The sequence below is a fragment of the Mustela nivalis genome (genome assembly GCF_964662115.1).
Source record: "Mustela nivalis genome assembly, chromosome: 2".
NCBI classification, from domain to species: Eukaryota; Metazoa; Chordata; class Mammalia; order Carnivora; family Mustelidae; genus Mustela; species Mustela nivalis.
In genome coordinates this window covers 166,190,130-166,205,048 of record NC_139021.1, presented here as the reverse complement: position 1 = coordinate 166,205,048, position 14,919 = coordinate 166,190,130, and the positions used below count along the sequence as shown (strand labels likewise).

Sequence of the window (14,919 nt, the reverse complement as noted above, 5' to 3'; positions counted from 1 at the left end):
GTAATGGTTGGCAAGAGACTGGGGAACACACTTCCTCTCTGATCCAAAAGCCTGCAGTGGTAGGCTTTATAAAGTATGTAACTGTACTATTTTAATTTTGCACATAAAAATATTGAGATATAGTGAGATTAAATGACTTTCTCAAGATCACAGAGCTTAAATTTGGTTGAACCAAGGTTTCAACCCAGGTCTTCAAAACCTTCCCCATTGGTATAGAAACAATGGTACGAACTTCACCAAATCCAGAGCTGCTGATCAAAGTTGTTTTTTAAAAACTACATTTTTAAGCCACCATACTGTGATTCAGAGTAGGGGGAAGTACTGGGCAACATGGTCTTGTACATGAAAATTACCCAAAGTCCATGAATATGAAAACACTTTGGAACCACAGATCTAAAAAATAATAAAAAGAATAATATTTGTTTGTTTTTTAAGAATGATGTTTGTTAATAAAGCAACTGCTAAACACACAAAGTAGTGGAGGAAAGATTGGGTTCGGAGTAATGAGAGGAGGGTCTCCCTTGAAGTCAACATGCATTGTAGATACAACCGCTGTGCCGACTGGGTTTCCCTTGAGAGTTCCTTTAGTAACTTCATGATTTTCAATCAGGATGCATCAGCGAAAAATCACAACTAAATCTATAATTATTTCTAGGGGTTGGTAAATTTTCACATACAGATACTATTTTATAATCAGAAAAGAAAGTCTTTGTCATACAAAATGTCCTACTCTTACTTGGGAAAATATAAGAACTGTCATCACATGATTTTGGTTGGTGGCTGATGTATGGGAATATTAAACAAATATGGGAAGATTCGATTAAACTTTCTAAATCCTCCAACATCTATAGCTAACTCTCCTCAGTGTTCCATATGCAACTCATGCTAAGAAGTGGAAGAGTCCCCTGCAAATAATAATTGTGCTGAGGATAATAATGAAAATAACAAGAACAATTTGCACGGCTACTTTCTGCAGGGCTCTTGGAAGCACTTCCTAGGTCTTCACTAAGGCAGGCAGTGTACATGCATGTTACAGAATGGATACGTTTTTATCATTTTATACAACAGGAAACCTGGGTGGAGAAGTTAAATAATTTACACAAAGTAGCATCTATAAAAGGCTAAGCAGAGACTGTCTTCCTAATTTGAGTCCACAGTCCCTAATCCCCATGCTTTTAAAAGGAAAAAACTGTGAATGTTATAAATATATCATAGTAACCAGGGACAAAAGCCAGGGAAATGAAAGTAAGCCCTCATTTATCCTCCCAGGGTAGCGGGTCTCATACTGTGAAAAAGTACTTGCAGGCACTGCTGAGTTGTGATCTTTGAACTGGGAACCAGTATGGGGATTCTGAGTAGGACTTAAGCTCAAATTCCAAGCCACTTACCAGCTTTATGACTTTAGCAATTTACTCTCTGTGCCTTATTAACCTCACTGATGAAATGGAAATGGTAATAATTGCCTGTTTCTTAGGACCAAATGTAATGTTAGGAGTATTAATTTAAAACAACAGATCATATGCATAACAAAAATTTAGTAAGTTACTGATACATCATTTTAAATTTGCAACCTCCAGGATAACCTACATTTCCTTCCCCATCTGAACTCAAATAAAATGATATTTAACCTTAAAACCTGAGGAATGACAATCCTTGGCAAGGAGCGACTCATCGTTCATGATATGAACTTGAAAAATCCTAATACCTACAATCGATTAAGCCAGATGGCCTACACTTATACTGAGTTCTGTTATTTGCAAAACACTGGCCCTGGCATGGGAGCTGCAGGAGTAAAATACAAACAGATCACTTACTTAATGTACATTTCAATATCCTTCATGATGTGGTATATTTCACACCAGGAGGTCAGACCCAAGACCTATTTGTGTGGTTTAGGTTTCAGGGGAAGACAAAATAATTAAACATGAAACAAATGGAGAATGGACTGGTGATTTTAAGTACAAAGTATCGATTTTAAGTGCAACAGTCAGACAAGATCAGAGTCCAAGAGCAAGAGAGTCCAAAAGGAAGCCTCTGGGAGAAATCCCCATTAGAGGAAAAATCCAAAAATATTAAATATATGCTTCCTTTTAATAAGTAAATAGCTAATGATTAATACATTTATAATTTATTATTCTATACAGAATAAATATAATCATATTCTGCCTAAAACTATTTGGGACATTTTTAAAAATTTATTATGAGCTTCTCCAGATACACAAAAATATATAATGAATATAATGAATAATATACATCTTCCTCTCAGCTGTGTATTACCAATTCTCAAAAAGGATTAAAAAAAAGAAAGAAAAAAGAAATTCTCTATAATCCCTTTACTGCTTCATGCAATCCGTACAGATGAATAGTGCTGACCACCTATTTTCTGTGCTGGAAATGAACACTTATAATAAAGTTATAAGCAGATTATGGACTTACCTGTATGATATAAATAAACCAGTATGTTCTGGTGCTGTAATACAGTTTATGTACAGGCAAAAATAAAGTTTGTTTTACGAACTCTGTTATAGCTCTTAAGTTCAGAACCCCCTAATGTTCACCAACATTTGAGTAGAGAATGTGCTAAACACCCTCTCATTATCTTACCTAATTCTCATAAAAAAAATGACTTTTTCCCAATTTTCAGAGAAGTAAACTCTACCTCATTTTAGAGGCTGTCCAGGGTCACCTGAGTACACAGAGGAGATGGATTTACATCCGGTCCCTCTTTTGCAAGCCGCCCGCTGTGTCTCTGGCCTAGTCCTGACATTTTGCCGAGATGTGAAGTTCAGTCTCTGTGGTTATCCTAAACGGGTTTCAAAGGCTAGCTTTAACATATTCTATGCATGTGACTGCAGGAAGTTACCTGAACCTTTTAGGGCTTCATTTTCTAATTTTCAAAATAAAAATGATATTGCTAACTCTAGGAGTGTTCCAAATAGTTCATGAAATCATTTACTGAATGTGTTTAGCGTAATTCTCAGACACATTAGTAAATGCTAAATAATGATAGTTGGTTATTGTTATTTCTCTTGTGAAGGTGACTGGAAAGCCCCAAAGCAAAATGCCTGTGTGAACATGTGGAATTTCCTGTGTCGCTGAGTGCATCCTGGAGGCCAATGAAGTGGTTATGGGTATAGGAGGCAGGGAGAACCAGGGCTAACCTGCAGGCAGTGGGCTGACCTATTGCCTTTTCTTTTAGGATTAGACAATGAAAAATCCCGAAAGTGTACCTCAACTCTGGACTCCACCATTACTACCAAAAAACCCTTCTCCTTTCTTTATGGACAAATCAATTCAGCCTTGAAATGACTTCCAAAATGCTGGAGAAAACGTTGACTACCTCAGAAAATTATACTGAAAAAGAGTGAGGGTGGGGAATTAGAAAATACCTTTCCTGTTAAGTTACAAGTTAGCTGGGGGCTTCCATCACCACCACCTCAGCATCTCCTAGCAACCTATGCCCATTTAACTCCCTCCCCCCAGGAAAAGAAATGCTGAATCTGAATTAGGAACACTTTCAAAAGTTAAGGAGAGTTACATCTGAGTTCTTACTCATTTTCAGAAAGGAATATCGTCATGCCTCATATTAGAACAAATTCTCAGTTGAGTCAGGGAAACAGGCAGACAATGCACTCATCTTCCCGTCCAATGAAGAACATGGGAATTGGGATTGAGAAGACTTTAGAAGGTATTTAGAGAGACAGTTAGGAGGCAAAATCTGTCATTTCCATGCTTGCCTCAGCAATTGTGCTATTCTCACATCCCTCCCCCCATAAGTTGTTTACAAAGATTTTATATAAGGAAATTTCTCCAGATACAGATAGCAAGATTCATATTTAGTCTTCCTTGTAAGGTAGAGCTGCTGTGTTTAATACATGTAAACCCCTTTGTGGATTTGTCATTCCAAGTGTTTGGAAAATAGCAAGTTTGAATTAATTCACTGGTATTTTTTATGTGGATCCTGAAATATTAGATATGTGAAAACCAACTTCCACAAACCCCAGATGAATTTTTTCAGCCAAGCATAATAATGAAGTGACCAAGAGTATTTGAAGGGAAATGATATACACTTTCCTCTCCTGTAGGAAGTATGGAGAGATTTATGAAAACCAGAGTTGAGCCTGGCTTTCTTTACAGACATATGATGATTTAATCTACTGTATATTCTGTTTTTGCAAGAGAATTCTTTGAACTTTTCATTAGAGGTGGAGCAAAGTTATATTTTTGCTGATATATTTGCAGAGACCAGAGGCCACCTTTGAGCTTTCAACTCTGAGCTGCCTCAAAGAAAAGGAAATGTGATGTTTGTGCCTCATAAGCAGAGAGCTAAGGGTCTCTACTCCTCAGATATAAGGGTAATTTTCAACATAAGTATCAAGGTTCAAGTACCATCACTTCCTCCAGCTCTTACCCTAACTCACAATCTAGCCTAAGCATTCAAAGACTCATTCCCTGTTTATCATAGTAGTCAAACTGTATTTTTGTTTTGTTTTGTTTTCCTACTTCTAGAAAGGACTAAGTTAATTGCCCATTTCATATTTTTATCTCAAGCTCTTAAAATTCTTCCTTGGTTGTCTCATGTCACCTCTGCTCCTTTTCCTATTTGACCTAACTGAATTTTTCTTCTTTTTCACACTTTGGCTACTTTAAGCTCCTTCTAGTTCCAATCACCTTGTCAATTTCTATTAGTTTTTTTTTTTTTAATTTGCTGAACTTTTTATTAAGATGGAAAATAATCTGTAGCTATATGTGGGTAGAGTATCTAAAGACAATATTGAGAATTCCTGTGAAGCTTGAGCCACAGAAACAGGTCTTGTGTCCCACCTCCTGCTGTGAAACTTACCACATAGTGTGGCTTTGGAGCATCAATTTAATAAAAATTTATCTGTAAAGCACTTTCCATAAGGCTTAGACTTGAGGCATAATTTATTTCCTTTGACTCCTAACTTTCTGGTGTCTTCTAATGAAGTACTTCCCCATGAGGCCACTAAGATTACAGCACAATAAGGTTCTCATCATTGTCATAAGACTTAATGAATTTTTTAATACTATGTATTTCCTACATACCATTTCTCTTTGCAACAAATGTTCAACTATCTTTATTCAACTGTTAAGCTCCTACTAATCCTTCAAATCCCAGAAAATTGCAAAGTCTGTGGTAAAGCCTTCCTAATTCTCTTAGAATGGGTGGGATAATTGCTCCCCTTATCTATAATCCACACATCATTCTTTATGCCCATTAATTACTCTTAATGTTTAATATTAGAATGTGTCTACTTGCATGATTCCATCAGATTGCGAACATACTGGTGAAAGAAAGAGGCTTGTTTTTTTTTTTCAACTTTGTATCCCCAGCAAGTTGAACTCATTAATTAACTATGGAGCTTAGTATACATACAAATTTTGCAATTTGGTCCCACACATTATTGGGCATCTATATGAGCCAATCCTTGCTCTTGATACAGAAATGAAAATAAAAGTATAGAACATGTTACAGAAGACAGCAAGGGTTTAGACTCAGAATTTCTGAGTTATTGCAGGTTGTGTAATATTGGACACAGGATTCTTCATCTGTCATATAAAATCATTAAGACATTCTAGCACACATGATTTTTTTAAAACACAAAATGAAATTGTGGCAATGAACATCTAAAATCTTTTTTTATTTAAAGATTTTTATTTATTTATTTATTTGACAGACAGAGATCACAAGCAGGCAGAGAGACAGGCAGAGAGAGAGGAGGAAGCAGGCTCCCTGCTGAGCAGAGAGCCCGATGTGGGGCTCGATACCAGGACCCTGGGATCATGACCTGAGCCGAAGGCAGAGGCTTTAACCCGCTGACCCACCCAGGTGCCCTGTGAATGTCTAAACTCTTTACGGCTGTTTTTAAAACATGACCCTTGACTTTATGAAATTCTTGGGTTTACATTGAATTTAATTGGGATTTATAGTCCATATATATATATATATATATATTCAAAAAAATACAGTAATTTCCACAGTATGACAAAAACATAGAGACACTACAAGATGTGTCCAAAGAATGTGTCCAAAGAAACCCCATAGTTTGTTTTCTAACCAATAAGACAGGAATAGCAATGGTAAGTTAAAGCACTAGGGAGTCTTCATAGAGGAGATATAACCAGAAGAATAGGTAAGATTCAAATGTAGGGAGTGAAAGCTAATTATGTATTTGTGGGGCTCTAGGTACTGCAGCACAAGACGAATCTGCAATGCATCCAGCGTACGGTTTCAAAGAATATCTGCTGGTTCAGTTCATATTCAATGATGGGAAACAAAAGACAGCTATGGGCACAAAACAACAGCAGTTCCCTCTTCCTAACATCCTAGTTGACAAATGTCACTATGCAACCTGAAATGCATGGATAAGAGTATGGAAATCACAGGAGGTGGCGGTGGCTGCAGAAATGGAGCTGGGAAGGATTCTGGAGGAGCCGCAGGCTCCCAGCCTTCTCCCCACCCAGCCTTTCACTTCAAGGTGGTTTCTGGCTCTTGATTATGTTGATTTCCCAGGGTGCAATTCAGTGATTCTGCTCTCCCTTTTTCTCTCAGGAGTGCCCCTGCTCATTCTGTTTAATGATGGATTGACTGAATAATAGACCCAGACATTTGCATGCACATTGCAAGCCAGCATTATCTTTGCAGAGCTGTCAGTGTTAAAGTGAGTTTTTTTCCAACACCAAACCTGATAAAAACAGAGATCAGAAGCTGGTATCATAAGCAGGAGCTGAGTAAGGTGTCTGTAGTTGGTTTTGATGAAAATGAAGGCTTCCCCTAACTGTCTTTCTCCAGCCACTGATTCATAAACACCCTTCCGGACCTCTCCAATTTCCTGTTCTCCAATTACAGACTTAAAACTTGTCTTTTCCTCTCTTTTTCATTGACATGACATCCCAATCCTTAATGTAAGTAACATACAGTCTGTACATTTAACAAAAAAGTTCAGAAGTCATCAAATTTTACTTTCACTCAAGGTAATGTTCTTTACAGCACAGGCACTGCAGTTGGCAATCACCCACCCAGAGAACTAAATACAATAGATAAGTATGTACTTTAAAGAGAGAACAATATCCAGAAGAAAAATAGTCAAAGTAAACTCTATTTGGGGGGCACCTGGGTGGCTCAATGGGTTAAAGCCTTTGCCTTAGGCTCAGGTCATGGTCCCAGGGTCCTGGGATCGAGCCCCGCATCAGGCTCTCTGCTCCACGGGGAGCCTGCTTCCTTCTCTCTCTGCCTGTCTCTCTGCCTACTTGTGATCTCTGTCTGTCAAATAAATAAATAAAATCTTAACAAAAAATCTATTTGGAAATAATTCCAGTCACAAATCACAATTTTATGTGTTTATCTTCTTAATCCAGTGAAATTGGAACTTAACAAATTTCATTTCTCAAAGAGCTGACATTGGAGAAAATATCTATCTATCTATAAATTGGAAATACCTATTTTTAAATTTTTTATTTACTTTAAAAATTTTTGTAAATTTTTATTTAAATTCCAGTTAGTTAACAGGAAGTGTAATGTTAGTTTCAGATATGCAATCTTGTGATTCAACACTTCCATACTTGACCCAGGGCTCATGAAAAGTGCACTCCTTAATCCCCACGACCTATTTAACCCGTCCCCATGGCCACCTCCCCTCTGGTAACCATCAGTTTGTTCTCTGTAGTTAAGAGACTGTTTCATGGTGTGCCTCTCTCTCTTTTTTCCCTATGCTCATTAATTGTTTCATAATTCCACATATGAGTGAAGTCATATGATATTTGTCTTTCTCTGACTTATTTCACTTAACATAATACTCTCTTGTTCCATGCACGTCATTGCAGATGGCAAGATTTCATTCTTTTTTATGGGTTTTTATGGTTGAGTGATATATATAATATACGTATGTATATTATATTCTATATACATACGTATATTATATGTACATATATACATACACATATATCACCTCTTCTTTATCCACTCATCAGTTGATTGACACTTGGGCTGCTCCCATAGTTTGACTATTATAGATAATGCTGCCAAAAACATTGGGGTGCATGTATCCCTTTGAATTAGCATTTTTTGTATTCTTTGGGTAAATGCTTAGTAATGCAATTGTTGGATCATAAGGTAAATTCTATTTTTAACTTTTTGAGGAAATTCCATACTGTTTTCCAGAGTGACTGCACCAGCTTGCATTCCCACCAGCAGTACAGGAGGGTTCCCCTTTCTCCGCATTCTCGCCAACACCTGTTGTTCTTTGTGTTGTTGGTTTGGGCCATTCTGACTGGTGTAAGGTGATAGCTCATCATAGTTTTGATTTGCACGTCCCTGATGCTGAGGGATGTTGAGCATCTCTTCATGTGTCTGTTGGCCATCTGTATGTCTTCTTCTAAAAAATGTCTATTCATCTTTTCTGCCTACTTTTTAAAAAAAGATTTTATTTATTTGAGAGAGAAAGAGTGAGAGAGAGCGTGAGAGGGGAGAAGGTCAGAGGGAGAAGCAGACGCTCCATGGAGCTGGGAGCCCGATGCGGGACTCAATCCTGGGACTCCAGGATCATGACCTGAGTGGAAGGCAGTAGCCCAACCAACTGAGCCACCCAGCAGCTGCTCTTCTGTCCATTTTTAATTAGAGTATTCATTTTGGGAGTGAAGAGTTTTATAAATTCTTTATGTATTTTGGATACTAAACTTTTATCAGGTATGTCATTTGCGAATATCTTCTCCCATTCCTTAGGTTGCCTTTGCTGTGCAGGAGTTTTTATTTTGATGAAGTCCCCATAGTTTATTTTTGCTTTTGTTTCCTTTGCCTCAGGAGACATATCTATTAAGAAATTGCTACAACCAATATCAAACAGGTTACTGCCTCTGTATTCCTCTAGGATTTTAATGATTTCATGTCCCACACTTAGTTCTTTAATCCATTTTGAATTTATTTTTGCATATGGTATAAGAAAAATAGCTCAACAAATTAAGACATAGCTGGCTGGTCTAGCTTTTTCTTCACACAGCTGGCTGGTAGAGGCCCAATTTGTGCTGGCACCTGATAGACCTCAAGAATTAATAAGATACTAAGAAATAATTGTTCAGAACCACAGAAAGTCTCACAGAGAAGGTTTTACGGCAAACTAGTTAGCAGCAAACTACTTGCTTTTTCCTTCTTTAAACCAACTCACTTTTATGGAAAGAGGATGATTTGTTATTTACCAGACTTTTATGAATATGTTATATATTTAAGCCCATGATAAAAATAATACTAGAGGGCACTCACTATTTGGAAGGTTCTCTGTTATGCCTGTTACAGGTATGAGGTCACTTCCTGCCCCAGCAATCCCCACTTCTATCTGTAGCATCATTTCTACACCCCTCAATTTTTACACTTCACACACACTGGCTTTCTTTTTCTATGAGCTACTATGCTTTTTCTTACCACATGGCCTTTGCACACACTATTTCATAGAACTAGAATCCCCTCTCCATTCTTCATCACCTAATACATTCTTTTATATTCTTTACATCTTAGTTGAAACAACATTGGCTCACTGAAATTTATACTTACCTATTATACATGTACAACAGGGACACATACAAATTCTATAATAAAAGGGTCACTTTTATTACATTTTTAATTATTTTCAATATTTATCTCCCCTGATATAATAGAAACACTACAAGGTCAACATCTATATCTGTCTTAATCAGAACTCAAATTCCTGAGCCTAAAATATTCTTTATAAGTTTTGTTTTACTAGTTTTAGTTCTGTGTTTCTACACAAGTGTTATTTCTTTTTAAATAGTTCTTAGAGAAGAATGAAATGTAGGACATCTGGAATTTTACTAAATAAACTGGAGACCTAACAATCTTGGATGTTAGATTGACCAACACCCACAACAAAACAAAACAAAACAACAACAAAAAAATCAAGCACATATTTCTATAGGTAAATCTGGCTCAATTTCTTTTTTATTAGACCTTAAGTTATGTGTATAATATTTGCATTTTTTTAAAGATTTATTTACTTCTTTGTGAGAGAGAAAGAGGCAGGAAGGCATACAGGACAAGGGAAAAAGTCTTAAACAGACTCTACACTAAGCATGGAGCCCTGTGCAAGGCTCCGCATTGGGCTTGATCTCTTGACCCTGAAATCAGGGACCTGAGATCACCACCTGAGCTGAAACCGAGTCAGACACTTAACTGACTTTGCTACCCTGGCACCCCTAATTTAGTTTTTTTGTTTTAATCCTCAGGAAGATGATAGTTTACCTTTTACATTGTGAGACTATCTTCTCTAAGTTTTGCTTTTTTTTTTTTTTTTTTTTAAGATTTTATTTATTTTAGAGAGAGAGAGAGAGCAAGACCAAGCACAAGTGGGGGTAGGGGCAGAGGGAGAAGCAGATTCCTCAAGGATCAGGGAGCTTAATGTGGGACTGTATCCCAGGACCCTGGAATCATGACCCGAGCCAAAGGCAGGCACTTAACTGACTGAGCCACCCAGATGCCCTCTAAGCTTTGATTTTTAAGTAGAGTATATTTTTTACCCTTCCTCATTATCCTGATTTTCTCCTCTTCCTCCTTCTCTTATTCCTCCTCCTTCTCCTTCCCCTTTATCTTTCTGTTTAAGCCCTGCTCCATATTATGATTTGTTTGAAGGTCACTTGTTCTTGACAGGGATGTTATTTTCGATGGATTCTTGGATATTTTGTCTTAATTTCTGTACATTTGTTAAATGGTTTTTCAAATAGGATTTACAGTGCTATTTAATGAATAATACCAGTGAATAAACTATACATTCATAGAAAAATTACATATTCACATAAAAGTATGTAAAACAGAAGTGCCTTGAGAGATGGTATTAGGTATATACTATATTCACACTATACCTTCTCCCTTGTAAGAGCTCAACTTTTGATTGAATCAAAAATTATGGGGACACCTGGGTGGGTCAGTGGGTTAAGCTTCTGCTTTCGGCTTAGGTTGTGATCCTGGGGTCCTAGGATCGAGCCCCGACGTGGGTTCTCTGCTCAGCACAGGGAGCCTGCTTTCTTCTCTCTGCCTGCCTCTCTGCCTACTTGAGATCTCTGTCTGCAAATAAATAAATAAATAAATAAAATCTTTAAAAAAAATAGTGCTATTGATTCACTGCTTTGGGGTGTGAGATGAAGAGAGATACAGAATGGAGTGCCTGAATTACTGATTCCTCAGGAGTGACCCACAATCTTCTTCACAGTATAACTGCTCTCAGAGTTACCAAAACTTGTCAAATACCCAAGACAGGAGGGCAGATTATGAAGCTAGAGGTCTTCGCAGTTCCTGAGTTTGGGTTCCAGTTCTTTCACTCACTGGCTCTGACAACTTTAAGCAATTCACCTCTCTGACCTTCCTTTTACTCCAAGGTCAAAGGACAATGATGACAGAATCTGCATTCAGGCTTTTAGTCGATCAACATTTATTGGGTTCCCAGCACATGCATGCTCTTCTATATGGACTAGCTCATTTAGACGTCACATCGGCCCCATGGTTTGGTATCATCCATTTTACAGATGAGAGAAACTGGGGCTCAGAGAGGTGAATTAATTTGCCCACAGTAATATGGTTTACAAAATTGGCACAACTTTTCCTGCTCATCAAATGTTCCCTCAGAAACCACCTTTTAAAAAGGCAGCTGCACATTGTGGTCCCACAGCTGCAACTAGCATATTCTAATTTCAGCGTGATTATCACATTATACTACAATTACATGGAATATAAACATATGATACTGTAGCACCATATGCCAAGAACAATGCAAAGTGCTTTGCAGTAATTATCCCATGTGATCTTACTCTCCTGTGAGACAGATACAATTATTATGCTCGTATTTTGGATGAGGAAACTAAGGCACAAAAAAATTGAAGTGAATTCCCTGATGTCAAATATCTCACATGGGAAGAGCCAAGATTTTAATCTCTAACTCTGTCTGCTTCTAAGTTCAAGTTCTTACTAGTTGCTAAAATTCAGTTTACCAAGAAACTTTCAAGGACAAAAATCATAAATTAAAAAAACCATAATAATAGGAGATATCACAAATCATAATCATAAATAAAAGGAGACCTAAGCAGAAAGTCAGTCAAGGCTACAACATCGAGAGATATAATAGCTGGGTGAAGAAGCCGCACAATTACAGGTTTTAGTAACAGAGTCAAATAATCAAGGAATAGGTTTGCCAGGCTGGGCTACTATCTTGGCTAAAACCTGTCAGCACAGATGCCAGTGGGTCAGATGACCCCGAACATGGTACCAGGGATATCCCACGTGCTCAGTAAGTATGCACCACTGTATTGATTCGCACAGTGTCTATCTCACATTATTCTAACAGAGTCTCTGAGAAAATAAAACAATCTAGCTGTTGATTTGCCATAAACACCCATTTTCCTAATATAATAAATGAAGCTATGCAACATCAACTTGGTGTGGATATTTCTGCTCAGCCTGCAAGGCCCTGCTAGTTGTAGGGAGAATCTAAACTAGAGGCAATAACTGATCTATCTGTGACCTGGATGGTCATTCACAATCATTTGTTGCTGGAAAACATACACATGAATTTTCAAGTATATCTGTATTCTTAGGACTGTATGAAATGTGAACTTATTAATAATATAATCACTATATATATATATATATATATATATATATTTATTTATTTATTTTTGTGTGTTATGTTAGTCACCATAAAAATACATCACTAGGGGTACCTGGGTGGCTCAGTCGGTTAAATGTCTGCCTTTGGCTCAGGTGATGATCCCAGAGTTCGGGATTAAGCTCCACATTGGGCTGCCTACTTGGAAGAAGCCTGCTTTCCTTCTCCTAGTCCCCCTGCTTGTGTTCCCTCTCTCACTGTGTCTCTGTCAAATAAATAAATAAAATCTTAAAATTAGTTTTCAATGCAGTGTTCTAAGATTCATTGTTTATGCACCACGCCCAGTGTTCCATGCAATACGTGCCCTCCTTAATATTCACCACCAGGATCACCCACCCCCCCAACCCTCCCTTCTAAAACCCTAAGTTTGTTTCTCAGCGTCCATAGTCTCACATGGTTCGTCTCCCCCTCTGATTTCTCCCAATTCACTTTTCCTTTCCTTCTCTTACTGTCCTCCATGTTATTCCTTATACTCCACAAGTAAGTGAAACCATATGATAATTGAGTCTCTCTGCTTGACTTATTTCACTCAGCATAATCTCTGCCAGTCCCATCCATGTTGATACAAAAGTTGCGTATCCATCCTTTCTGATGGCTGAGTAATATTTCACCGTATACATGGGCCACATCTTCTTTATTCATTTGTCTGTTGAAGGGCATCTTGGCTCTTTCCACAGTTTGGCGATCGTGGACACTGTTGCTGTGAACATTGTGATGCATGTTTTATCCTTTTCCATGATTGCACTTTCCTGATTTTGGCTTCAACCACATCCAGGCTTTATTCTTCAGTTGGCTAAACATTCTCCTTTTCTGGTGTTCCATTTGGGGCATTTGTGTCATGTAAGTACATGAGTGTTTGCTGTAAGAAATTTCTTTTGCTGCTCTAATAAGAGGGTATAATGCATTTATTTATTATAATAATAAACACAGCTGTAAAATGGACCATAAAAAATAAGTGACATGAACATTTCTGTAACTAATGCGTCAGCTGCAATTGAGAAATAAATTAAATGACCCATCTGCTTCCCTCTATTGATTCCACTATTTTCTTCAGTATTTGGGATATGTAAAATGAAGTCAGAATTATTAATACTAACTATTCACTAACAAAAATGCCACATGGGTATTGATTGGCTATGTAGTATAATTTTTCCAATATCTAACATACTATTACTCTTTCCAATACACTCAAATCTAATGAGCATACGAACTCTCTCTGTTTCATTAATATGGTTTTCTCTTTAATTGATACTATTAAGTTTTATCTATCTTGTTGACTTACCAGCTTCTGTGTAATAAATGGAACAAGAATATCACCTATTACTATGATTATGATTTCAAAGGAGAGAAGAAAATAAGTAAATAGATAGACATGTTTCATGTGTGTTAAGTTGTAAGATGGGATGTTTTTGCTAATCTGGTTCAAGGATGAGAGTCAAAATAGTCAACAGGTATTAGAATGAATTTACTATATCACATAATTCCCCTCAAATTTTTAAGTATCCTATAATAAGATAGTATGTGTCCACTCAGGTATAATACAGATTTGTATTTTTTCATTTATTTAACCCTTCTCTATCGCTGAAATCAATTCCCCCCTCTTAAGTCTCCAGCTCCATTTACGTCACAACCACGCAAATTATTTGCAACACTTTAGAGAGAAAATGGGAATGCACAGCTTCATTTGAAAATGGCTTTTCTTCCAGTGTTGCATTAATTCAATTACATTAACATTTCATATTCACTGTAATAATAATACAAAAGTTTTTTAAAAAATAAAACAGAAATCACCCAGAAATAACCACCCCTAAGAGCTTCTTGTATGTCTCTTTCAATTACTTATTGCAATAAACAAACCACCCTAAAAACTGGTAACTTAAAATAATGACATTTACATAGTTGACAATTCTGTGATTTGGATGGGGCTAGTAGGTTAAGCTCATGTTTGCTCTTTGGCATCAGATAGAGTGGTCAGATGCTGGAACTGGAATCATCTGGAGACCTGCGTGCTCATATGTCTAATGCTACAGGTCTCTGGACCTCAGCAGGAGCTATGGCTAGAAAAACTGAACGTGTCCTTTCTATGTAGCTATTTTGCCTCTTGGCAGAATGACGTGTGTTCCAAGGACAAATATCTCAACAAGGTCAAGCGAATGTTGTATTAGTCTATTTTTTTAACTTCTGTATTTCGTGATAACTCAAATTTAACAAACATTTGCAAAATTAGTATACCAGA

The 14,919-nt window shown here is 37.2% G+C and overlaps 1 long non-coding RNA gene across 1 annotated transcript in view; it reads right to left on the bottom strand.

The window, feature by feature from the left end:
• LOC309859273 overlaps positions 1–14,919 on the bottom strand; it is a 36,794-nt gene that overhangs the window by 6,574 nt on the left and 15,301 nt on the right. The window contains exon 2 of the long non-coding RNA XR_014308651.1: positions 7,136–7,285. This is a non-coding gene — a long non-coding RNA (uncharacterized lncRNA). The remainder of the gene's footprint in view (positions 1–7,135; positions 7,286–14,919) is intronic.